The following is a 25628-nucleotide window of genomic DNA, read 5'->3' as shown; positions in this document are numbered from 1 at the left end:
ATCTCTTAAAACATGGAAGGCCATCAGTGAGGTAGGGTTTCATCTTTCTTGGTGACAGCCCTTCTTGGCCCCCCGATTCTGCCCAGCTGGGTCTCCCATTCCTCATCATCTCGGGGGGCTTCTCCCTGTCTCTCTCCAGCTTTGGATCTCCTGACTCCTGTAAGCCATGGCTTTGTTCTTCCTGGTTAACCTCTCATTTGCTGGGGGGACCTTCTCTGATTGCTTCCTAATAGATGGTGACCATATCTGCGATCCGATAAGGTCTTCTTTATTCTGTCGTCAAATCCCAGGTTGGAAAACGCTTCCTGCAGAATGGGAAAGATGTGGCTCCCCGTTTTCTAGCATCCATCAAGGGAATTCTGAATTCTTGTCCTTTGTTCTAACACCTTGTAGAGTTGTCTTTTTCTTCTTCTTAGAGTTCATGAACATGCACCTTGGCATGGTTCTCATGGCCTGGCCTCTGTTTTCTGTCTTCCAGAGTGGTGGTAGTCAGACGTTGCACTTTGTGGCCTGATCTGCTAATTTTTCTTACCTTTCCTTTTTCTCTCTTGTCTTTTTTTTTTTTTTCTTTTGAGACAGGGTCTCACTCGGTCACCCAGGCCAGAGTGCAGTGGCACCATCATTGCTCTCTGCAACCTCCACTGCTTGGGCTCAAGGGATCCTCCTGCCTCAGCCTCCCTAGTAGCTAGGACTGCAGGTACACACCACCACGCCTGGCTAATTTTTAAAGTATTTTATAGAGATGGGGTCTCACTGTGTTGCCTGGGCTGGCCTTGAACTCCTGGTCTCAAGCAATCCTCCCACCTTGGCCTCCCGAAGTGCTGTGATTACAGGCATGAGCCACCGTACCCAGCCTTACCTTTCACTTTCATGCCTTTGTCTGTTTTGATGTGTTTTCTGCAGGAATTTCTCAGCCTTCCAGTCTTTCTGAACTTTTATTCATCTTATTTTAGATTTCTGAGTTTTCTTATTCTTTGAACATTTTTATGGTCTGTTCTTTCATGGAAGCATCATCTTTTATATTCCTGGCTACATTCATCACAGTTTAAAAAAAAAAAGTTTTTGGCCAGGCCTGGTGGCTCATGCCTGTAATCCCAGCACTTTGGGAGGCCAAGGTGGGCTGATTACTTGAGCCCAGGAGTTCGAGACCAACCTGGGCGACATGGTTGCCCAGGTCTCTACTAAAAAGACAACTAGCCCTGTCTCTACTAAAAAGACAACTAGCTGGGCGTTTTGGCGCACACCTGTAGTCCCAGGTACCTGGGTGGCTGAGGTGGGAGGATGGCTTGAGCACTGAAGGTGGAAGTTGCAGTGAGCCGAGATCACGCCACTGTACTACAGCGTAGGTGACACAGCAAGATCCTGTTGCAAAAATAAAAAAAATTTGTAAAAAGTTTTCTTCTGTTCTCTGCATTGAATTCTTTTTTTTTTTTTTTTTTTTGAGATGAAGTTTCACTCTTGTTGCCCATGCTGGAGTGCAATGGCATGATCTCAGTTTACTGCAACCTCCACCTCCCAGGTTGAAGCAGTTCTCCTGACTGCCTCCCAAGTAACTGGGACTACAGGCGCATGCCACCATGCCCGGCTAATTTGTTGTATTTTTAGTAGGGATGAGGTTTCATCATGTTGTCCGGGATGGTCTTGAACTCCTGACCTCGGGTGATCCACCCACCTCGTCCTCCCAAAGTGCTGGGATTACAGGCATGAGCCACTGTAAGCATTGAATCAAAGTAAGCATTGAATTCTTACTGTCTTTACTTTGTAAAATGTTTTTTAAAAAATATGCACACAGTTGCATGCCATGCATTTTGGTTGCAAAGTATAATAGAGTGAACACCCAGGAACCCTCCACCCAACCCTAAGAACCAGAGCTTTGCCAGTCAATTGCATCTGCCTGTATATTCCTCCGACCCCCTATTCCCTGCCCCCTCTCTGGGACAGGTGAGCCATCCTAAGTAGTGTATTTATTATGCTCTTGCCTAAAATAATGTAGTTTCTATACCCATGAATAGATGCTTAAGTAGTATGTGATTACTCTTCCCTGAGTTTGAGCTCTATAAAAATGGTATTATTCTGTAATAGACTTGCAGGATTTGCTTTTTGAACTTGAGTTACTGCAACCTTATCTGTGAGGTTGTCTCTTATAACTGTGGTCTGTTTATTTTCTCTGATGCTTAAACCCAGTTGTGCGGCTAGACCCACAACTTCTTTAGCCTTTGTCCTGTCGCTTTGTCTCTGTTCCTCGTTCCACTCTTTGTTTTGGTCCCAGGTAGAAGTTTCCTCCAATGCCTAGTGACATGTTGTTGTTTGTTCATATATCAGAGCATGGCAAAGAAGGTTTTGTGTATGTGTGTGTGTGTGTGTCAGGGGGAGGAGCAGTTTTGGTGGCCCCCACCGTAAGTGATCAACCCAGGTGTCCAGTTGCGGGGAGCCCCCAGCCATGGGTATCGGTGGCTCCTTCTCTTGGACTGGTCAGTTTCTCCAGCAAGGAGCCCTCAGTGCTGCTGCTGGGTGGCGCCGTTAGGAACTGTTAGTCTGACCACCTGTCTTCTAGGTGCCAGGCTGGGGAATGTGCTGGGATATTCACTCAGCCCCCTGCCTGTGGTCATGAGAAACCCCAGTCTTCTGCCCGCAGTGCAGGAGGGACCTGACCGCAGTGGCATTTTGCACACCTGCCGCCGTCCAAGTCCTGCAGCTCGAATGAGCTTGCTGCAGGCAGCCTACTCCGTCTTGAGGCTTGTCTGGAAAGGCGGCTTCGGCTTTCCAGCGCTTTCCAGCTTCTGAGATTTTGGGGGCTTTTCATTTGCTCTTGCTTTCCTGTTCTCTTTGTCAGGTGAGTTGATACCTTTCTGTTCCAAAGTGAGCAGAGATCGTCTGCTGTGTTGAACTGGATATCACAATTCTGAAATGTGTACATGCGGCAAGGCTGTGTGTGATGATACCAGTTTCATAGGAAACACTTTGGTTTTGGTTTTGTCTTTCGAAGTCATCTTTTGTGAGCCCCTTTCTAGCCGGGCTGCCAGCGAGTAACATATGATTAACACATGTTTGGAGTTTTTCTGCAGAGCAACTTTATGAAATGCTCAGAAAGCCAGTCTCCTGAGTATAGGAGCCTGTTGGGTGGTGATGGGATGAGGAAGCAGTGGGGGCTTTGGTGCCAGAGGCCTGGGCTCAAATCCGGCCTCCGTCATTTAGGGGTTGGATATCTCCATTCCCTTATCTCTGGGTGGAGAGAACGTCCTAAGTTCTTAGTGTTTGGAAGGGACCCCCTCCATAAAGTGAGGTGCCTCTTGGCCACCGCTCAGCCAGTGGCGGCTGGTCCTAATAGTTGCCTCCTCTGATTGCTGGACTAAGAAATGGCACCCTGTCTCCTGTTTCTGTGGCACCCCATTCTCAACAGTGATGGTTCTGCCTGTTTTTATTCACACACACCTGCACACTCAAAAGGACTAAAAATGGACTCAGCTTTTTTTGAGACGAAGTCTCGCTCTATCACCCAGGCTGGAGTACAGTGGCATCATCTTGGCTCACTGCAACCTCCGCCTGCTGGGTTCAAGTGATTCTTGTGCCTCAGCCTCCCAGGTAGCTGGGACTATAGGCATGTGCCACCACACCCAGATAATTTTGTATTTTTAGTAGAGGTGGAGTTTTACCAGGCTGGTCTCAAACTCCTGACCTCAAGTGATCCTCCTACCTCGGCATCCCAAAGTGCTGGGATTACAGGTGTGACCCACCTTGCCCAGCCTGGACTCAGTTTGGATTGCAATGCCTCACAATGGTGACCTGCCTCCTTTCTGTTAATGCATCCGTTTCCCTCTTGCTTAAAAATTTCACCAGTGCTGACCAGGCGCGGTGGCTCATGCCTGTAATCCCAGCATTTTGGGAGGCCGAGCTGGGCGGATCACGAGGTCAGGAGATGGAGACCATCCTGGCTAACACAGTGAAACTCCGTCTCTACTAAAAATACAAAAAAATTAGCCGGGTGTGGTGGCAGGCACCTGTAGTCGCAGCTACCCGGGAGGCTGAGGCAGGAGAATGGCGTGAATCTGGGAGGCGGAGCTTGCAGTGACCCGAGATTGTGCCACTGCACTCCAGCCTGGGTGACAGAGTGAGACTCTGTCTCAAAAAAAAAAAAAAAAAAAAAAAAAAAAAAATTCCCCAGTGCCGTGGCATCTTACCTCCTGCTGAAGTGGGTGCTGATGCTTTGCCAGGGATTGGACACTATCCTTTGGAGCCTGGCCCAGGTCTTGCCTCCCAGCAAAACCCTGGCCGCCTTTCCAACCTCAGAGGCTCTATCTCCTCCCAAACCCTGTAGCCCTTCCAGTCGCCGGTCACTGACTTCCATTAATTGGCCTGGTGGCCTTGCCTGCCAGGGGGACCATGAGGTGAGGGGCCATGTCCTACGAGTGGTCTCTTTCTCCAGGGTGCTGGGGACCCAAGAAATGCCTGGTCATTTCTCACAGGTTGATAAGGAAAATGAGGCCTAGGTAGGGACAGGCAGGATTTCACCTGAATTACAAGATCACGCAATGGAAGAGTCTTCAGTATGTTTTCAGGTCTTTTAGAACTGAGTCACAACACTCATTTGGGTACTTTCTCTGTGTTCCCCCCATGTGTTAAAAAGCAGCTTAAGGCCGGGTGCGGTGGCTCACATCTGTTATCCCAGCACTTTGGGAGGCCAAGGCGGGTGGATCATGAGGTCAGGAGTTCGAGACCAGCCTGGCCAACATGGTGAAACCCCGTCTCTACTGAAAATACAAAACTTAGCTGGGCACAGTGGTGGGCGCCTGTAATCCCTGCTACTCGGGAGGCTGAGGCAGGTGAATCGCTTGAACCCGAGAGGCGGAGGTTGCAGTGAGCCGAGATCCAGCCTGGGCGATAGAATGAGACTCTGTCTCAGAAAAAAAAAAAGCAGCTTAAGTGGTGGCTTAACGCCTGTAATCCCAGCATGTTGGGAGGCTGAGGTGGGAGGATCGCTTGAACCCAGGAGTTTGTGACTAGCCTGGGCAACATAGCAAGAACCCGTTTCTACAAAAAATAAGAAAAATTGGCCAGGCGTGGTGGCATTGTATCTGTAGTCTCAGCTCCTTGGGGGCTGAGGCTGAAAGAACCCTTGAGTCCAGCAGGAGGTCAAGGCTGCAGTGAGCTATGATCAAGCCACTGCACTCCAGTCTGGGTGACAGAGTGAGATCCTGTCTCAAAAAAAAAAAAAAAAAAAAAAAAAAAAAACAAGAAAGAAAAAAGCAGCTAAATTCAGCTGCAAGTGTGCAGTAAAGCACAAGTTTTCAGCCATCAGTGCAGGGAGCCGTTAATCATGATCCGTAATAACCAGAATGTTATTCCACAGTTGCGGTTTGTTTATTTCATTAGAGTTGCGTCTTCACCTATTTCCCTCCCTACTCTTAATTATTTATCCAAGTTAGTGTTTTCCATTCTTTCACTGAAGGCTCTAAAAATGTCCCGTCAAGAAGTCTGGTAGCTAATGGAAGACGAAGTGGTTTACAGAAAGATGAATTTTCTTCTCTAGAGCTGGAAAGCCCTTCAGCGTGTCATGCGTTCCCCAGCCAGGACAGACAAAGCCACGCAATCTGTTTCCTGCAGGCCCAGAGGGGAAGGCTTCCTCCTTGTGGTTAGTGACTTCAAAAGCTGTCCCCACTAGAGCAAGTCCAACTGTTCCTCCAGTTCTGATGACCTCATGGCAGCCGACTGAGCTGCTGAATGCTGTTTTTTTCCTACGCAGAAACCCTCCCGACTTCCACGAGGAGTTTACAGGTTTTCCTCTTCACTCGGGTTCCCTTGTCATCGTTAAACTGAAACTACCTCCTTGTAGCCAAATTCTGTGGTCCCTTCTTGGCCTCAGCCTCCTTGACCTCTCTGTGTCCCCACCTTGGCCCTCCCACGCCTGCCAGCCATACCACAGGCCCTGGGTGTGAACCCATCCTCCGCGGTCATGCGGCCACGCCTCTGCTCAAGCTGTGCCTCCTCCCGGGTGCACCCTCCCTCTCCCATCCTTCAGCCTCTGAAGTCCTGCCCAGCTCCGGTTCCTGTTTCTGTTAGGACGAGGCCCTTCAGATCCTCTGCAGCAGGTGGGCTCTGTCCTGCCCCGTACCCCGCGCGGCGGGCCACTTTTGGGCCTGCACCATGTTCCTGCCCTGACCCCGCTGGTGTTCGCGTCACGTGGATCCTGATGTCCTCCGTCTCCCAGGCCTCGGCTTATCTGATTGGAAGCTGTGCTTGACTCTGAAACCCCCGGCACCTCCCACAGGGCATTTTGCCTGTCACAGGCCTAGCATTCAATACCTCTCATATTTTTGAAATATCTGCAGAAATAAAAAGAAATAACTATTTTCTTCTTCAGGAGTTAACATGCATGGCCACCATCTACTTTTCAATACATAAAATACGTTTTCAGCACAGAAAGGCCTTTCACCGCTCTTACTTACATAGTCTGCTTTTGGTATGATGTGGATGGATGAAAAATGAGGACTGTAGGCCCCTCTGAAATCAGCTGTTTTGACTTAAAGAAAGCAGCGCACACTTTGAGTCAGGTGAAGCGAGGATGGGGTTTCACCCGTCAAGGATGAATTTGCTGGGCTACTTTATACTGGAACTGTTCTTTCCAGAAATGAGTGAGGCAGGAAGGGAAAGATGGAGCTTGTCTGGCTGCGTCGGATGAGCCCCTTCGCAAGGCTATCACCCCACTAGGCTGACTTAGCTCAGAATGACTTAGTTGTGCTATAGCTTTGCATAATTGCAAGGAGCTTTGTTTTTTTTTTTTTTTTTTTTTTTGCAGGGAATTTTTTTTTTCTTCTTAACTCTTCTTCCTGGTGTATTTGTAGAGATCAGCTTCATCATGGTCATTTAACAGTAAGGGCCGGGTGCGGTGGCTCACGCCTGTAATCCCAGCACTTTGGGAGGCCGAAGTGGGTGGATCACCTGAGGTCAGGAGTTTGAGACCAGCCTGGCCAACGTGGTGAAACCCTGTCTCTACTAAAAATACAAAAATTAGTCGAATGTGGTGGCATGTGCCTGCAGTCCCAGCTCCTCAGGAGGCTGAGGCAGGAGAATCGCTTGAACCCAGGAAGCGGAGGTTGCAGTGAGCCGAGATCGTGCCACTGTACTCCAGCCTGGGCAACAGAGTGAGACTCTGTCTCAAAAAAAAGAGAGAACACACTATTTTTGTTGTTTCTGAGGAGCCGGGTTTCTTGCCACAGAACCTGCTTAGAAGAAAATGCAGTATGTCGATTCCTCAAGAACCAAGTTAAGCAGCAGCTAACCAAGCACGTGGCTAAAAACCCGGCCAAGAGCATTGTAGTATCTGGTTTCGGGGTGGGTAGTGGGGATCCCATTTTAGAGGCTGACTGGTTTGTGATGGTTGGGTTTTACTTCCTTAGGTCTCAGCTCACATGTCCCCTTCTCAGAAGAGCTATCCTCACCCATCCCTTGTTGGTCCCTCCCCGCTTCCCTGACTTTTTCTTCTTCAATGACTTATCTGCACGTGCCCCCTACTTATAAAACCTGTGTCTTCCAGTCCTCACGCCGCCGGAAAGAATGTTTGAATTCTGAAAACAGTGACTTTGTTCTTAGCACCCACGACAGCAATTGCTCAGTGAGCCCTTTGTTGAGTGAGTTAGTTGTGAGCTATGGTGGTTTAGTGAGGGTATACTTTGGCCCTTAGAATGGGAATGGCTTTTTTTTTTTTTTTTTTTTTTTTTTTTGAGATGGAGTCTTGCTCTGTGGCCCAGGCTGGAGGGCAGCAGCACGATCTCAGCTCACTGCAACTTCCGCCTCCCAGGTTCAAGAGATTCTCCTGCCTCAGCCTCCCGAGTAGCTGGGATTACAGGCACTCACTACCACGCTCGGCTAATTTTTGTATTTTTAGTAGAGACTAGGTTTCGCCATGTTGGCCAGGCTGTTCTCAAACTCCTGACCTCAGGTGATCCACTTGCCTCGGTCTCCCAGGGAATGACTGTTTAATCACAAGAAAGTCTTCCCGTCATGCGTTGTGAAAGCCAGAAGTATTTTAATTGAAGAAATCCAGTACTGTTTGGCTTTCTAGATTGGGAAGTAGGGCAGGTGGCTAATGATTGAAAATGGACCAGCAACCAGAGGGCCCTTGGAAACTCTAGCTCGACTTCAGGCTGTAGTTTTGTTTATGCCCTTGTCACTAAAGGCACTGCCCATGATAGCTGGGTTTGCAGTCCCTGTTGAGCTGGGGGTTGAGAGCAGAGCCCTAGAGTAACTCAGCGAAGGCGTCCCTCCCTGCACCTGAGCTGGGGGAGAGGCGGCTTATGATTAACTCAGCGATGTCTCAAATGCCATTTCTAGAGGCTGAACACATTAACTTTTAAAAAATGATTTAAAAATTACCAATTGACCGTATCCGGGGCTGAACCTGCATGATTCAGCTTCTTTTAAAAATATCTCTTCTCAACAAATTGCTTCCTTAACATTTTAATTTGTTGATCATCAAGGAAGCTTGCCAAATATTAGCTGTTCTTTTCCATTTCCTACCGCCTCAAGCTTCCCGTATTTGGCCTATTTCAGTGGAGCTGTAAGGTCACTCCCTATTTTTCTTCCCAAATAACTGTATTTATTACTGTCAGGTATTGGCGGGTTTGATCCAGCTGTCATCAGAACGTTTGGAAATACCGTTTTCTGCCAGAACGCTGATTTAATGATCTCATACTGACATGGCGTGTTCTCTCTGCAGACTTGAGAACTTGTTGAATATGTTCCCTCTTCTTATTGAGCAACGGTGCTCTTTGAACATTTTTCCCAGCCAGAGGCTTCATGGGCAGTATCTTTAAGATCCTAGCAGAAGGTTGCTTTTTTTTCTCTCTCTTCTTTTTCTCTTTTCTTTGATTCTTTCTTTCCTTCTTTCCTTTTTCTCTTTTCTTTGATTCTTTCTTTCCTTCTTTCCTTTTTCTTTCTTCTCTTTCTCTTTTTCTTTCTCTCTGCTTATTTCTTTTTTCCTTTGCTCCTTCCTTCCTTCCTTCCTTCCTTCCTTCCTTCCTTCCTTCCTTCCCTCCCTCCCCTCCCTCCTTCCCTTCCTCCCTCCCTCCCTTCCTTCCTTCCCTCCTCCCTTCTTTCCTTCCTTCCTTTCCTCCCTCGTCTCTCTGTCTCTGCCTGCTTTTTCCTCTCTCTCTCTCTTCCCCCTTCTCCCCTGTCCTATCCTCTTCTTCCTTTTTTCTTTTTTCTTTTTTTGGAAGACCCAGATTAGTAGCAGAGACTCTTCTTGAAGCGGATAGAGAGCATTGTCGCTGTTTGGTATTTTGAACAGATTCTTAAGAAAATGTTTTCCTGGTGGAAGATTTCAAACACACACGAGGTGAGAATAATGAACCCTGTGTGCTGCCCCCAGCATTATCAGTTCCGAGCTCTCAGCCTGTCTAGTGTCATCTCCACCCCTACCTACTCCTGGGATTTTGAAAAGGACATCATATTATTTTCTCCATAAATATTTCAGTATGTATCTCTAAAAGATAATGTCACTTTGAAAAAAATACCTAATACCACGATCACACCTAAAACATAAACGAACAATATGAAGGGTGAGTTTCTGCTGTGTGGCACGGCAGAGTGATGCTCTGTGGGGTCCCAGGAGAGAGGTGAGCTAAGTTCAGTGTGTCACCTGCTGTCACCTGCCATCTCCTGTCCCAGGGCCTGGGGCTAGCCACTGCTCTTTTGTGAGCCTCAGCGTCTTCATCTATAAAACTAGAGGGTTGCACTAGTCTGTCTTTCCCCTCCCCTCCCCTCCCCTTCCCTTCCCTTTCCTTTCCTTCCCTTTCCTTCCTTTCTCTCTCTCTTTCTTTCTTTCCTCCCTCTCTCTCCTTCTCTCTCTCTTTCTTTCTTTCTTTTCTTTTCTTTTTTTTTTTTAAAGAGACAGAGTCTTGCTCTGTCACCGAGGCTGGAGTGCAGTGGTGCAGTCATAGCTCACTGCAGCCTTGACCTCATAGTCTCAAGCGATCCTCCCACCTCGGCCTATGAGGTTCTGGGAGCACAGGTGGGCAACACCATACCTGGCTAAGTTTTAAATTTTTTGTAGAGACAGGCTAGTCTTGAACTGGCCTCAAGCGATCCTTTTACCTCTGGCCCCCAAAGTGCCGGGGTTATAGGCTGAGCCACTGCACCCGGCCTGCACTAGTTTTTTTGTCTCTAGAAATCTGCATCCCTGAATGTGTGAGGTCCTGACCTGCTTTAGAATAGATCTCAGCCACCCCACTCCTTCGAGCCCACATTTCTTACCCGTGCCTGCTGGTCACAAGAATTGGCACATTTTCCTTTAGCTGCACACACCAGTCCTTGCACGCATACTCCTGGTCACTTTTTAAATGTCTGGCAGATGGTTTCAAGTGCAATGCCATCTCTGTGTAATAGTTGATTCTCTAAAGAACAGAGTCTACTAAGTGGAAGATGTGTTTCCACATTTAGCAGTTAGCTGTTAAGAGCCAGTAACAGGTGCAAATTTGCAACCCGTTTTTTCCCCAATCTTTTGGAATGGAAATGGTTCAGTCATTTGAATTTAACAAACTGCCTGCCCTGCACGCGCTGCAGATGCTGGCTGCAAAGCTGGTTTTGGTGCTGGTTGGCCCCCTGGGTGCTCCTGTCTACTGGGGGTGGGACAGGCAGAGGACTGGAGGCTCAGTGCTACAGGGGCACATGTCGGGTGGGGTGGGGTGGGATGGAGTGGAGAAGAAGTCCTGGCCAGTCCTGATTTGGTGGTGTCGGTGCTTGTGGGCTAGTGAGATTTCTACATGCCCAGGCTGGCTGGTAGCCATGTGTCAGTCACTCATAATCCCAGTACCAGAGTTATCATCACCCCTAACTTTTGTTTTTGAGACAGAGTCTCACTCTGTGGCCCAAACTGGAGTGCAGTGGCACGATCTCGGCTGACTGCAACCTCCACCTCCTGGGTTCAAGCGATTCTCCTCTCTCAGCCTCCCAGGTAGCTGGGATTACAGGCACCCGCCACCATGCCTGGCAAAGTTTTGTATTTTTAGTAGAGATGAGGTTTCACCATGTTGGCCAGGCTGGTCTCAAACTCCTGACCTCATGTGATCCGCCCACCTTGGCCTCCCAAAGTGCTGGGGTTATAGGCGTGAGCCACTGCGCCCGGCCACCCCTAATGTTTTGATTTATTTCCTTTGGATTTTTTTTTTCTCTGAATAAATGGATTGATGATATCTATTTGACATAGTCAGAAACTCAAGAAACATCTATGGAGCATCTGGCCATGGAGCGGACACTCCTCTTGGTCCTGGGGGTGTGTGGTGGGAAGGTCAAGGTCTTTCTAGTCCTCCAAGAGCTTCCAGTCTGATGGGTTCCTAGAATATAATACATTGTGTGCTGTTGTAGGCGGGACCTGCACGCTGTGCAGTTGGCTTTACGGTTGACACCAGGCCACCAGTGGCCTCCTCCGCCTGCCCTTCCAGCCTGTGGTTGTCCTTCAGCTGCTGCCTGTGAAATGTGATCCTTTCCATAAGTCCCAGCACAGAGACAGGGAAGGCAGTTTCCAAGAAGGCCCTTCTGCTGGGGTGGCTCGGAACCTGCCCCCTTTCATCTGACTTGCCTATAAAAAGGTGGGTTTTTCCTCCGGCCTATAAAAAGGTGGGATTTCACACTGACGTAATTTACATCGAGGGACATATTAAGCCTGGTGTAATTTGCAAGTGTGCCCCGAACACGTTTCATCAGCAGGCTCGTTGTAGAGACCACAGTGTCCCTTTCCTTCCCATCGTAAGTCCCCGGTGTGTGTGTTTGTGGAAATGTCACACCCGAAGTTTAGAGCTCAGAGAGGATAAAGACCCGTATTACTAAACTTACCTGGAAAATGTGGCTTCAGATTTTTTTTTTTCACAGCAGTAATTGCATTTCATGTGTGTGTGTTTTTTTTACTTATTACAGAAAATTTCGAATATATACCCAAACAGAAGAAGATCATGAATGCTTTTGTGTCCATGACTCAGCTTCAATAATAATTATTTACTTGTCGCTGGCCTTGTCTTATCTGTAACTTTCTCATCGCTCACTTGACTTCAATTTTGAAACAAATCCCAGACATCATATCTTATGCCATCCACAGATACATCGATGTGTATCTGTAAAAGAGAAGGACTTTGCAAAAAGTACAACCACAATACCATTAGCACACCCTCGAAAAATGACAAAAATTCATCAATATCAGCTATCCAGTATCAAACTGCCACTTTCCCACAAAATGTCGTAATTAAAAAAAAATTTGTTTGAATCAGAAGAAGAAAATCCAAGTGAGATTCAAGAGTCCCGCTGAGACTGGTTCATGTGTCTCAGTCTTTTGAGAGTTCTTTTTTTTTTTTTTTGAGATGGAGTCTCGTTCTGTCACCCAGGCTGGAGTGCAGTGGTGCGATCTTGGCTCACTGCAACCTCTGCCTCCTGAGTTAAAGCAATTCTCCTGCCTCAGCCTCCCAAGTAGCTGGGATTATAGGCATGTGTCACCACACCCAGCTAATTTTTATATTTTTAGTAGAGATGAGGTTTCACCATGTTGCCCAGGCTGGTCTCAAACTCCTGGCCTTAAGTGATCCACCTGCCTCGGCCTCCCACAGTGCTGGGATTACAGGTGTGAGCCACCGCGCCCAGCCAGGGCTCTTTTTACATTGCAGAACTGAAACTCTGCACCCATTAAACAATAACACTCCATTTCTCCTTCCCCATCATGTCCTGGCAACCATCATTCCACTTTGTCTCTATGCCTTTGACCACTCTAGGTCCCTCGTCTAAGTGGAATCATACAGGATTGTCTTTCTGTGACTGGCTCAGTTCACTTAGCACAGTGTCTTCAGAGTTCCTCCATGGCGTAGTTTGCGTCAGAATTTCCTTTCTTTCTGAGGCCGAACAATATTCCGTGGTGTGTGTATACCCCATTTGGTGTATTCATTCATCTATCAGTGGATGTTTGCATTGCTTCTACCATTTGACTATGATAACGCTGTGTGAACTCTAGTGTGTATTTATCTCTTCAAGACCCAGTTTTCAGTTCATTTGAGTTTATATCCAGAAGTGGAATTGCTGGGTCTTATGGTAATTCTGTTTGGGTTGCACCATTTTAGATTCCCACCAACGGTGCACAAGGGTTCCAATTTCTCCACAGCCTCGCCAGCATTTGTCATTTTCTGGAATTTTTTTTTTTTTTTTTTTTTTTTTTTGAGACAGGATCTCATTGTGTTGCCCAGGCTGGACTGCAGTGGCACAATCATGGCTCACTGGATCCTTGACCTCCTAGACTCAATCAATCCATCCACTTCAGCCTCCTGAGTAGCTGGGACTATAGGTGCGCACCACCACACCCCACTAATTTTTATATTTTTTTGTAGAGACGGGCTCTTGCTGTGTTGTCCAGGTTGGTCTTGAACTGCTGAGCTCAAGCGATCCTCCTGCCTTGGTCTCCCAAATTGCTGGGATTACAGGGGTGAGCCACCATGCCTAGCCTGGATTTTTTTCTTTTTTAATGGTAGACATCTTAGTGGGTATAAGGTGGTATCTCATTGTGGTTTTGATTTGCATTTCCCTAATAGATATTTTTATTTTTATTTTTTTTTAGAGGGAGTCTCGCTCTGTCACCCAGGCTGGAGTGCAGTGGTGCTATCTTGGCTCACTGCAACCTCCTCCTCCCAGGTTCAAGCAATTCTCCTGTTTCAGCCTCCCAAGTAGCTGGGGCTACAGACACACACCACCATGCCCAGCTAATTTTTGTATTTTTAGTAGAGATGAGGTTTCACCATATTGGTCAGACTGGTCTCAAACTCCTGACCTCAGGTGATCCACCTGCCTGGGCCTCCCAAAGGGCTGGGATTACAGGTATGAGCCACTACACCCAGCCTAATAGTTATTTTTAATACTTATTTAAGCTTCATGTTTCAATCAGGCGTGCTTCATGATGGGGAATATATTAATATTTAATGAGCTACCTTAATCATTTCTTAAAAAGTAAAAAAGGGAAATACTGCCTCCCACACGGGGTTTATGATGTATGTCATTTTTTGAAATGTTTTGTAGAATCCGACCAATCCTCTCAGTTTATCACAAAGATATCAAAACCCAGAGAGAAAGAGGCTTTGCCATAGCCTCGGCCCTGGGAGATAGAAGAGGACCCTGGGGCCCGGGTTCCCCCCTGCCCTGGCTGCCCGGTCCTTCCCCCGACACCATTTCGAGGCCCCCTTGTGGAACTTTGGTGGGGACGCCAGGTGCATAAAGTCTGTTTGTTGAGCTACAGATGCCCACCAGCAGTTGCTGTTATTGTAGACTGGTTGTTCTGATTTGTCAAGAAACCCAGAACAACTGTTTTTCTTCTTTGCAGTGGATGTTTGTGCACATGACCTTTTGAGAACATATTTCCTGATACGGTGGAGGCACTGATGTTCGTGCAGACTAGCTGAGTTAAATCTTCATTTCTTTCAGCTGAAATTGCCTAGCTGCTCCTTTAAGAAGTGCGCTGTGTGGAGTTACCATGTTTCTCATGCTGTTAAATGTTTACTGGCAATCCTGTCTACTTTAGTGTGTTATTGTCAAATGACAAGGGAGTCCCCAGTCAGAGAGCAATGACGCAGCCTGTACTTCTGGGGGCAGCCAGCGTCCGAGCGTTTCTACGTTCATTCCTACGCAGTCGGTAGGCTCAGGATGTTTGTGAACGCCAAAGGGTGTGCGTGCACCCTGGAGTGTGGAGATACTAGCATGCTGTTTAATGATGGCCACCATGGGACGTGCACGCTCATTCATTAAGGCTAACGTTTTATGGTTTGTTGCGTGAGTGCAGGCACAATGGTAGGTACTGGGCATTAGTGCTGAAACAAACGACAGCACCGGCCCTCGTGGGACTTCCATTTCAGTGGATTCAGGGGAAAGCAACACGTGTTTTTGAGAGACTTTGGCAAGGCAGGCAACCTTGACGTTGACCAAAGGAAGAGAGATTTGGAATGCCTGTTTTACAGCCTCTGGTCACAAAAATCATATGGGACCCTTTATTGCAGACTGGAACATTTATTTCAAGGTCTCAGATTAAACTAGAGGAGGCCAGGCATGGTGGCTCACACCTGTAATCCCAGCAGGTTGGGAGGCTGAGATGGGAGGATTGCTTGAGCTCAGGAATTTGAGACCTGTCTGGGCAACATAGTAAGACCCCCATCTCTACTAAAAAAAATAAAAATTAGGCTGGGCATGGTGGCTCATGCCTGTGATTCCAGCACTTTGGGAGGCTGAGGTGGGCGATCACTTGAGGCCAGGAGTTCAAGACCAGCCTGGCCAATATGGTGACACCCTGTCTCTACTTAAAAAACAAAACAAAACAAAAAAAACACTAAAAAATTAGCTGGGTGTAGTAGTGCATGCCTATATTTCCAGCTACTTGGGAGGCTGAGGAACGAGAATCTCTTGAACCTGGGAGGTGAAGGTTGCGGTGAGCCGGGATTGCACCACTGCACTCCAGCCTGGGTGACTGAGTGAGACTCTGTCTCAACAACAACAAAAGTTAACCAGTTGTGGTAGCACTTGCCTATAGTCCCAGCTACTTGGGAGGCTGAGGTGGGAGGATCACTTGAGCCCAGGAGTTGGAGGCTGCAGTGAGTCATGATCATACCATGGCATTCCAACCGGGGTGACAGAGCAAGACCCTGTCTCTTAAAAAAAATTAAACTAGAGTAGATAAATGAGCAGGCATACTTGTTTGCTGATCATTCATGGTTGAGACAATGAACAACTCATTAAATAAATTGTTGGTAACAATGAAATCAGGAGAATTTCAATCCTGAGTCAGTGTACACAATACAAGGCACAAAACGTTGAGTTAACGGTGGTTCTACTTTGCCCTCTAAGCATTTTATTGACTTCAAAACCTACGAAGAAGGCGCCATAGCAGCCTTTGGGGGAAACTGATATATGGAAATAAGAAGGTTCAAAAAGTTTCATAAAAGTTGTATTTGGGCCTGGGCATGGTGGCTGACGCGTATAATCCCAGCACTTTGGGAGGCCTAGGTGGGCGGATCACTTGAGGTCAGGAGTTCGAGACCAGCCTGGCCAACATGGTGAAATGCTGTCTCTACTAAAAATACAAAAACAAGCCAGGCGTGGTGGTACCTGTAGTCCCAGCTACTCAGGAGGCTGAGGCAGGAGAATTGCATGAACCCGGGAGGCAGAGGTTGCAGTGAGCTGAGATCACGCTACTGTACTCCAGCCTGGGCAACAGAGCGAGACTCCATCTCGGGGGAAAAAAAGAAAAAAAGTTGCGTTTGGTCTTTGAGTTGATTTGATTTTCTGTGGTGATCATTAATGCGTTCTGTATTCCTGCGGCGTTTGGCTTCCGTGTTCTTCCATGTGCTTAATTCTCTAACGTGGAGACGCATCGACAGCAATAGATGAAATGAAACATCAGGTTGCTTACCGGGAGGTACCTTCCAGAATGTGTGTGACAGAGCCAGCATGGGCAGCAGCATCCCGCTCTTTCAGAGGGTGCTTTGGATGCTCAGTTTCCGAGGCAGACTGTTTATTAAGCGTGGCGGCACAGAAGTCCTCCCCTCCCAGTGTGCCCGCTGTAACCTGGCTGAAGCCACACACCACGTGCTGAGGTGTCGTGGCTGGGGCAGACCTAACACCTGTATTGCTTGTGGCTGCCGTGAGTGGTCACAGGTGAAATGGGGTGGCAGGTGGGCCCGTGGTGGGACTCTGAGCACACAGAGTGGGCACCTCCCTTGATGTCTGGGGCAGGGTGAGTGCATTGTGAAACCCTTGAGTGTGTCCGCTGATCAACACTTACTCCAGCCATTCCTTCCCTTCTCTGATCTTTCTGAATTTCAGATAATTTGCTTTTCTCTCTCTGTTTTTTTACTTTTACTTTTATTTTCTCAAGACCGTCTTGCTCTGTCCCCAGGCTGGAATGCAGTGGCACAATCTTGGCTCACTGCAGCCTCCACCTCCCGGGTTCAAGTGATTCTCCTGCCTCAGCCTCCTGAGTAGCTGAGATTACAGGCTCCCACCACCATGCCCAGCTAATTTTTATATTCTTAGTAGAGATGGGGTTTCACCATGTTGGCCAGGCTGGTCTTGAACTCCTGACCTCAAGTAATCCGCCCGCCTTGGCCTCCTAATGTGCTGAGCTTACACGTATGAGCCACTGTGCCTTGCCTCTCTCTTTTTTTTTTTAAAAAGGTCTCGCTATGTTGCCCAGGCTGGTCTCAAACTCCTGGCCCCAAGCGACCCTCCTGCCTTGACCTCCCAGAGTGCTTTGATTACAGGTGCGCTTTTCTCTTTTTAAGCCAACTTGTGCGTAGAATCATTCACTCGTGCCTTTAGCTGTTGTCTCTGTGTTGAGGAATCCAGAGTGTGGCCCTCCTAGACTTATCTGGGGACCCGCATTTCCTTCTGCAGAGTTAAAACCCGTCGCATCCATCTGCTGTCCCTTTACGGCACCCGTGTAGGCCTGCGGTGGAGCTGGCTTTTGTCCTTTGCTGTCCCCGGCTGAGCCTTGGCCTTGTCTTGGGCCGATGCCTCCTTCCGTGGGCTGCCGTGATATGTTGGCATTTCCTGGGGAGAGTCTCGTACTTTCTCTTTTCTCCCGTCTTAGTCTTTCCCCCAGGGACCTGGCAGGCCTGTGTGCTGGGGACCCTTTGCTCATCTCACACACTGAGGAGGGGCACCTTAGCTCTTGATGCCCTGGGATGGAGCAGTCCCTGAGCACCCAGCCCTGTGCCCTGTGTCCACTGCAAACCTGGTCCTGTTTTTTGGAGCCCCTTACTTGGCAGTGGGGTCTTCATGGGTGGGGTTACTGAAGCAGGAGTTGGTTTAAGGTAAATACCATCAGCCGCAGAGCTCAGAGTGGATGATGAAGTGCTTTAGGGGTTGACAGGGCAGAGCTCGCTGTAGGGAGTGATGGAGAGAGGCTCCCAGGAGGGGAACCCTTTGACATGGGAGTTAAAGGACTGGGACCATTTGTCGGGGGTGGGGGGGATGGGAGCAGTGGCTTGGGAAGGGACAGAACGGGAGCAGGAGGGCCTTGCGCACCGACGCTTTTGAGGACTGGATCTGAATGGGAGAGTGGGGAGAAGGCTGGAAACCTGGGCGGGAACAGGAGAGGAGAGGGCCCTGGCTGCCAGCAGAGCTGTAGGCGTGATCTGGGCCATGCCCTGGGAGATACACAGGAGATGGTGCGGCTGGGGCGGAGACTTCCCTGGCTTCAGAGGGCAGGCGAGGGGGCAGAGGGCCTGGGGCATGGACTTGGGCAGGTAGCAAAGGCCAGAAGGAGTGAGAGTCATTCCACCTGGGACGTGGGAACGGCCGGTGGGGGCAGGCAGGGGGAGACTAGGATGAGCCCCATGTGCGCCTGACCTGGAGACTGACCTGGAGGCGGCAGAGGGGCTGTGTCAGCCCCAGGTGGTGGGAGGAGCATCAGCGTGTCCAGAGGACGTGGTGCCTTTCAGACCCTTTGAGTAAGAGACAGAGTGGGTCTGTCCTCCCTGGGCTGTTTTCATTGCCCAGCACAGTGCCTGGCACACAGTAATAATAATAAACACGTGGACTGAACACAAGAGGTTGGGGGGAAAGGTTGGAATTGGCCACAGGTGTCCTAATGCCTGATATGTGCATCAATGCATCCCTGAGGGATGGAATTTAAAGACAAGAGCTGGAGGCACAGGGCTGAGGCTGTCGGGTGAGCACAGCATTTGGGGGGCACGGGAAGGGAGTGACTGGTGAGGGGTAGGGAAACCAGCATGTTAGAAGGTCAGCCAAGGTCAGGCAGCCAGCAGGGTGGGAGGAGGCGTTGGTGTGCACACGCGGGGAGCCTCCGTGTCCTCAGGACACTGTGGAAGATGGCAGGACACACGTGTGAGCCACAGCAGGTGGGCGGGAGCTCACGGGCTGCAGAGGAAGTGCAGGGGAGGCCAGGTTTTGGCGTTTCCCAGAAGCGTAAACTTGGCTTCAGCTTTTCCGTGGCTCCCCTCCACCAAATCTTAAATCCTCTTGCTAAGATGTGCTCCACCCCCTGCGCTCCGCCCCTGCGTCCTTATTTCCCACCGTGGTGGGCAACTTGTCTGCCATCCCCTTCCAGGTGCCCCGCAGAACCACCACCACTTGGGAAGGCGGTTCCTCGTGCCCCTCCCCTTGTGCCTTCCTTCCCCAGTGCCTTTTCTGACCCCCTCCTGAGACAGCCTCCCTGTGGGCCATTTGAGCACCTGTAGCATTCCATCCCGTGTCCTTACCCCCTTGCTCTTTGTAGCTATCTCACTCCCACTGCAGCTCATGAGGCCACGCAGGCCCTGATATTTAGTGGGTTTTTTTTTTTTTTTTTTTTTTTTTTTGAGACGGAGTCTCGCTGTGTCGCCCAGGGTGGAGTGCAGTGGCCGGATCTCAGCTCACTGCAAGCTCTGCCTCCCGGGTTTTTACGCCATTCTGCTGCCTCAGCCTCCCGAGTAGCCGGGACTACAGGCGCCCACCACCTCGCCCGGCTAGTTTTTTGTATTTTTTAGTAGAGACGGGGTTTCTTTTTTTTTTTTTTTTTTTTTTTGAGACGGAGTCTTGCTCTGTCGCCCAGGCTGGGGTGCAGTGGCCGGATCTCAGCTCACTGCAAGCTCCACCTCCCGTGTTTACGCCATTCTCCTGCCTCAGCCTCCTGAGTAGCTGGGACTACAGGCGCCCGCCACCTCGCCCGGCTAGTTTTTTGTATTTTTTAGTAGAGATGGGGTTTCACCGTGTTAGCCAGGATGGTCTCGATCTCTTGACCTCGTGATCCACCCGTCTCGGCCTCCCAAAGTGCTGGGATTACAGGCTTGAGCCACCGCGCCCGGCCGAGACGGGGTTTCACCGTGTTAGCCAGGATGGTCTCGATCTCCTGATCTCGTGATCCGCCCGTCTCGGCCTCCCAAAGTGCTGGGATTACAGGCTTGAGCCACCGCGCCCGGCCTTTTTTTTTTTTTTTTAAAGACAGCATCTCCCTTTGTCACCCAGGCCGCTGTGCAGTGGCACCATCCTAGCTCACTGCAACCTCAACCTCCTGGGCACAAGCAATCTTCCCGTCTCAGCCTCCTGAGTATCTATCTGGGACGACAGGCTCACACCCACCACACTGGGCTGATTTTTTTTTTTTTTTTTGTATAGACAGTGTTTCACCCTGTTGTTCAGGCTGGTTTCGAACTCCTGGCCTCAAGCAATTCACCCGCCTTGGCCTCTTAAGTACTGGGATTAGAGGCATGAGACATTCCCTGATGTTTAGTTTTAAAGAGGGGGTGGTGCTGTTTATCTCCAGGCTCAAGGCTGGACATTCTTTCCTTAGGATCTGTGATACTCCAGTCAGGACTGTTTCTGTTCTGCCTTTTATAAAACTCTTGTCTAAAAATTAATGCATGAGGGAAGCTAGGGACTCTTCTTCGATTATTTCTTGTGAAATATTGTGAATCATTTCTTGTGAAAACCTCAAGAGTCTGAATTTACAGGGAAAGCTTAGAATTAGCTGTAATGTGGATTACAGAGCAGCAAACAACCTTAAGTGGCAGAGCTGGTTCTACAAGATTTTTCCAACCCTTTGTGGTCTAGTTTTCGTTTTTTCCCTTTTAAAATTGTTTTCAGCTAAAGCTGCGAGGACAGTATAGAGTTTTGCCTTGTAAAATTGGTAGTGAGTAATTTTAGAATAGATGCTTATGAAGTCTGTAAATAAATAGTAAGACGCCTTGCCTAGTTCCACGCACATGTCAGTTTCGTAACTATTTCCCGAAGCTGAGCTCACCTGCCGGTGCCTTGGAGGGACCTAGCCGCCAGGGGCTGCAGATGAGTAGGAAAGCGGGTGTTGCCCACAGCAGGGCGGACACCCCTGTTCCCTCTCGTGTTTTCTTCTCCAAAACCTGCCACAGGTCATTGGAGAGCATTCCTGTTGCTCTCTGCACCCCTCTTTCTGATGCATTTTACTGTGTGATCCTCGCATCCATGGTTCAGGAGATCCTGCTACACTTTCCTGACTGTCTTGCTCTGCCCGGGAATACCTGGCTCATCAGCAGAATACAGGCCTCTGCTTAACTGAATTTGGTCCTTTCGTGAGGACTAAGAGGTGATGTACTCAGTTACATGATAATTCTGAAAAATAAAAGCCCCCCCTTTTTTTTTTATAACACCCATCAAAGTGGAAGAATCTGAAGTCTGCGTGTAGAGGGGGTTGGCAGGGCAGTAGAAGCAGGGGGCCCTGTGTCCTGTTGGTAGAAGAGTGAGCAGAATGGCCACTGGAGAGCCACTTGGTGGAGGTGCCTGCAGCACAGCAGAGCAGCTTCCCTCCCAGATGAAACATCATGCGTCTAGAGGGGACCCCAGGCATGTGCACAAGGAGACAGGTACTGGAGTGTCTGTTGTAATATATTCAATGGGAGTGCGAGACCTGGAAGGACGCAGACGTGCATGGGTGGTGCTGGCCCCCAGCAGGTGGCATCTAGTAGAAGTAAGGGTGGTGAAACCCCGTCTCTACTAAAAATACAAAAAACTAGCCAGGCGAGGTGGCGGGCGCCTGTAGTCCCAGCTACTCGGGAGGCTGAGGCAGGAGAATGGCGTAAACCTGGGAGGCAGAGCTTGCAGTGAGCTGAGATCCGGCAGTGCACTCCAGCCTGGGCGACAGAGCGAGACTCCGTCTCAAAAAAAAAAAAAAAAAAAAAAGAAGTAAGGGTGGTGGTGGCATGTGTGGTCACCTCACCAGCATGGCCTCGCACAGGAAAGGGCTATTGAAAATTGTGTGGGCTGGGTGCCGTGGCTCTCGCCTGTAATCCCAGTTCTTTGGGAGGCCAAGGTGGGCAGATCACCTGAGGTCAGGAGTTTGAGACCAGCCTGGCCAACAGTGGTGAAACGCTGTCTCTACTAAAAATACAAAAATTAGCTGGGCATGGTGGCAAATGCCTGTGTTCCCAGCTACTTGGGAGACTGAGGCAGGAGAATCGCTTGAACCCCAGAGGTGAAGGTTGCAGTGAGCCAAGATTGCGCCACTGCACTCCAACCTGGGTGACAGAGCGAGACTGTCTCAAAAAAAAAAAAAAAAAAGTTGTGTGTAGTGTGATTCTGTGAGTTCAAAATGCAAAGCAGTGACTTTATGTTATTAAAGATCTAGCAGACACAGAAGGATATTTTATTTATTTGTTTGTTTATTTATTTATTTATTTATTTTTGAGACAGAGTCTCTGTCTGTTGCCCAGGTTGGAGTGCAGTGGCACGATCTTGGCTCACTGCAACCTCTGCCTCTTGGGTTCAAGTGATTCTCATGCTGCAGTCTCCCGAGTAGCTGGGATTACAGGCGCCCACCACCATGCTCGACTAATTTTTGTATTTTTAGTAGAGACAGTGTTTCGCCATGTTGGCCAGGTTGGTCTTGAACTCCTGACCTCAAATGATCCACCCGCCTCGGCCTCCCAAAGTGTTGGGATTACCACCGCGCCTGGCCCATAGAAGGATTTTTTTTTGGGAAAGAATATGGAAAGTGATTATTTTGGAGGTGGAGAGGAGAAACTGAGACTAAATAAGATAGAGTGGGGGCTTCTATGATAATGCTTTAGTTTTTAAAAAATAGCAGATATGACAAAATGATAAAATTTGATGAAGCTGTGTGTTAGGTACATAGGAATTTATTTTCTGTATGCTTGAAATATTATGAAAAAAATAAAGCCATATACACTATCTGTTTTTTTGTGTGTATGTGTCAATAGGATTTAGGCCTTTTTTGTACTTCTAGGTTGAAGTTTTCAAGATGAGGGTATTTTTTTTTCGCCTCTCTGTTAGAGAATACTAAAGTTATGTTTTATGTTTTATTTATTTATTTAGTTTTTACAATGTACCATTTTAATCATTTGGGTATCCTTTTTAAAATCTCTGAGCTTTTAAATTTTTATTTATTTAATTTTTTGAGACAGAGTCTAGCTCTGTCACCTGGGCTGGAGTGCAGTGGCCCAGTCTCAGCTCACTGCAACCTCCGCCTCCCGGGTTCAAGCAATTCTCCTGCCTCAGCCTCCCAAGTAGCTGGGATTACAGGCACGTACTGCCATGCCCAGCTAATTTTTGTATTTTTAGTAGAGACGTTTCACCATGTTGGCCAGGATGGTCTTGATCTCCTGACCTTGTGATCTGCCCATCTCGGTCTCCCAAAGTGCTGGGATTACAGGCATGAGCCACTGCGCCCGGCCTCAGCTTTTTTTTAAAATTACTTTTTATTTTAAGTTCCATGGTACATGTGCAGGATGTACAGGTTTGTTACATAGGTAAATGTGTGCCATAGTGGTTTGCTGCACCTAGGTATTAAGCCTAGCATGCATTAGCTATTTTTCCTAATTTTATCCCTTCCCCCACCCCATATTTTTTATTTTATTTTTTATAGAGACAGAACCTCACTATGTTGCCCAGGCTGGTCTCGAATTCCTGGCCTAAAGCGATACTCCCACCTCAGCCTCCCGAAGTGTTGGGATTACCAGGTGTGAGCCACCGCGCCCGGTGTTATATTGGCTTTAATTGTATTATGGAAGAACTTCTATGTTCTCTTTCCTTATTTTAAATATTGGGAGGTAGACGAAACATTTTAGATTTCTCTACATTTGAAGAAGAGGTATATTTTCTTAGGCTCTTCTTTTTTTGAGACAGTCTCACTCCATCACCCAGGCTGGAGTGCAGTGGCAAGATCTCGGCTCACTGCAACCTCCACCTCCTGAGTTCTAGCGATTCTCCTGCCTCAGCCTCTGGAGTAGCTGGGATTACAGGTGTGCACCACCACACTCAGCTAATTTTTTGTATTTTTAGTAGAGACAGGCTTTTGCCATATTGGTCAGGCTGGTCTCAAACTCCTGGCCTCAGGTCATCTGCCCACCTCGGCCTCCCAAAGTGCTGGGAATACAGGCGTGAGCCACCGCGTCTGGCCAGGTTCTTCCTTTAGATAGAATAATAAATATAGGTACTTGCCTCTGTTTCTGTTCAGTATCAGTGAATTATCTACAGAGAAACGAGCACAGGAGGACTGCTGAAGTAAAGAGGTGCACAGTGCCTGCATTCCCTCGCCTCATGTAGTCTTAGACTATTCAGGATGCTTTGGAAAGAGTAAACTGTAAATCATATTGCGTATTTTCTGGGCCGGGAGTCTGGAGTAGTTTCATATTGCCTGTGAAACAAGAGATGCTTCTCAGAATGAGATTTCTGGCTTAATTGAATTAGGATTATTGCAGGCAGGATGGGAGTGAAATGGTACATTCCTTTCATGCCAGTTGTGCAGAGGATCTCCGTGCAGGCCGTTGATAGAATGGTATCCTACACTTCCTTGGTGTCTCTCTCTGAGGAAATAAGGGCTTAATATGTCCTATTCAGTTAATCCTCACAGCATCCTTAAAGGTGACCGGAAGGCAGATAGTATTAACTCCATTTTACTTAAAAAGCAGTGGAAACATGATGATTTGGAGCTCCCTGGGAGCCCTCGAACTTTTCTCTAAACTCCTCCGGTAGCTGAGGAGCAGGACGCACGCGCCGAGGAGGGAGATATTTATGGCGCATTGCCTCGGTGCCAGGCACGGTTGGGAACTTTCTAGGATCATGATGTCTTTGAATTCTCAGGACGTTTCTGCGAGGTGGTGGGCGGGATCATCCTGGGTTGTCAGGGAGAAGTCAAGTTCACCGGCCCAGGTCCCCAAGCTGGTCAGTGTGGCCCGGTCTGACCCCGAGGTTCCGCTGGGGTTTCTGTCCCTCCAGCCTGGCATCGTGAACTCAGGGGAAACAGATGGGGAATCTGTTGTTGTAGCAAAGATTCAAAGGATTTGAAGCAAAATCAACAAACTCAGTTGTAGAGGGTACCACGTGGTTGATACCATTGAAAACAATTGCACCTAAATGAAATAATTTGATGGCGTGGAGTCGAGTTTTGGAGCGCTTGCATCACACCTTCTGACACCCGGCTGGGGGGCCGCCTGTCCCAGAGCATCGAGGACAGATACCGCTGCTGTTAGACCGCATTCCACCTCTTTAGTGGGGCCCCACCGCGCTGGCCGCGAGACTATTTTAATTTGTAACAATCCTGCTTGATGACAGGAAGACGTCAAAAAGGAGAAATCAGGCTCATTGGGGTTCCTTGTCCACTCGGGGGGCATGTCTCACCGTGTTGCCTGGGGCCTTGTACACACCCTTACCCTCTCTTACCGGGAAGTAAAGTGAGGTTTAGAAAGATTACCTTCATAGGTGGGAATTGAACAATGAGAACACTTGGACACAGGAAGGGGAACATCACATACCGGGGCCTGTCGTGGGGTGGGGGGAGGGGGGAGGGATAGCATTAGGAGATATACCTAATGTAAATGACGAGTTAATGGGTGCAGCACACCAACGTGGCACATGTATACATATGTAACAAACCTGCACGTTGTGCACATGTACCCTAGAACTTAAAGTATAATAATTAAAAAAAAAATAAAAAAAAGAAAGATTACCTTTGTCCTGGGTCATTTTTTCTTAAATGCACAGCTAGGATGCAAACCCAGACAGTTTACAAACTCTTTCAGGTACCATCAGCCACATGCCAGGACTTCAGTGGCGTGATGTTTTTTGTTGTTTTTAGAAAATACTGCTAATCACTCATGGGAAATAGGGATGAGGGCTTGGATTTCAGCTGCTTT

The 25628-nt window shown here is 48.4% G+C and overlaps 3 protein-coding genes across 7 annotated transcripts in view; 2 read left to right on the top strand and 1 right to left on the bottom strand.

The window, feature by feature from the left end:
- The window catches only part of IFT22 (intraflagellar transport 22), a 984170-nt gene that overhangs the window by 549948 nt on the left and 408594 nt on the right, over positions 1-25628 (bottom strand). Inside the window, exon 1 of one of the 5 annotated variants that reach the window (XM_050783879.1) lies at positions 1911-1920. The exons of the other annotated variants lie outside the window; for them this stretch is intronic. The gene's annotated coding sequence lies outside the window, so the exon portion shown is untranslated. Of the gene's footprint in view, positions 1-1910; positions 1921-25628 lie in introns of those variants that run through there. 5 annotated transcript variants of the gene reach the window in all.
- Positions 1-25628, top strand: part of CUX1 (cut like homeobox 1) — a 1083765-nt gene that overhangs the window by 675636 nt on the left and 382501 nt on the right.
- Positions 11263-25628, top strand: part of PRKRIP1 (PRKR interacting protein 1) — a 532772-nt gene continuing 518406 nt past the window's right edge. Inside the window, exon 1 of the mRNA XM_050783860.1 lies at positions 11263-11266. The gene's annotated coding sequence lies outside the window, so the exon portion shown is untranslated. The remainder of the gene's footprint in view (positions 11267-25628) is intronic.

This window comes from Macaca thibetana, chromosome 3, assembly GCF_024542745.1.
Source record: "Macaca thibetana thibetana isolate TM-01 chromosome 3, ASM2454274v1, whole genome shotgun sequence".
Lineage (NCBI taxonomy): Eukaryota > Metazoa > Chordata > Mammalia > Primates > Cercopithecidae > Macaca > Macaca thibetana.
The sequence above is the reverse complement of the archived record's forward strand: the minus strand, read 5'-3'. Positions and strand labels throughout refer to the sequence as shown.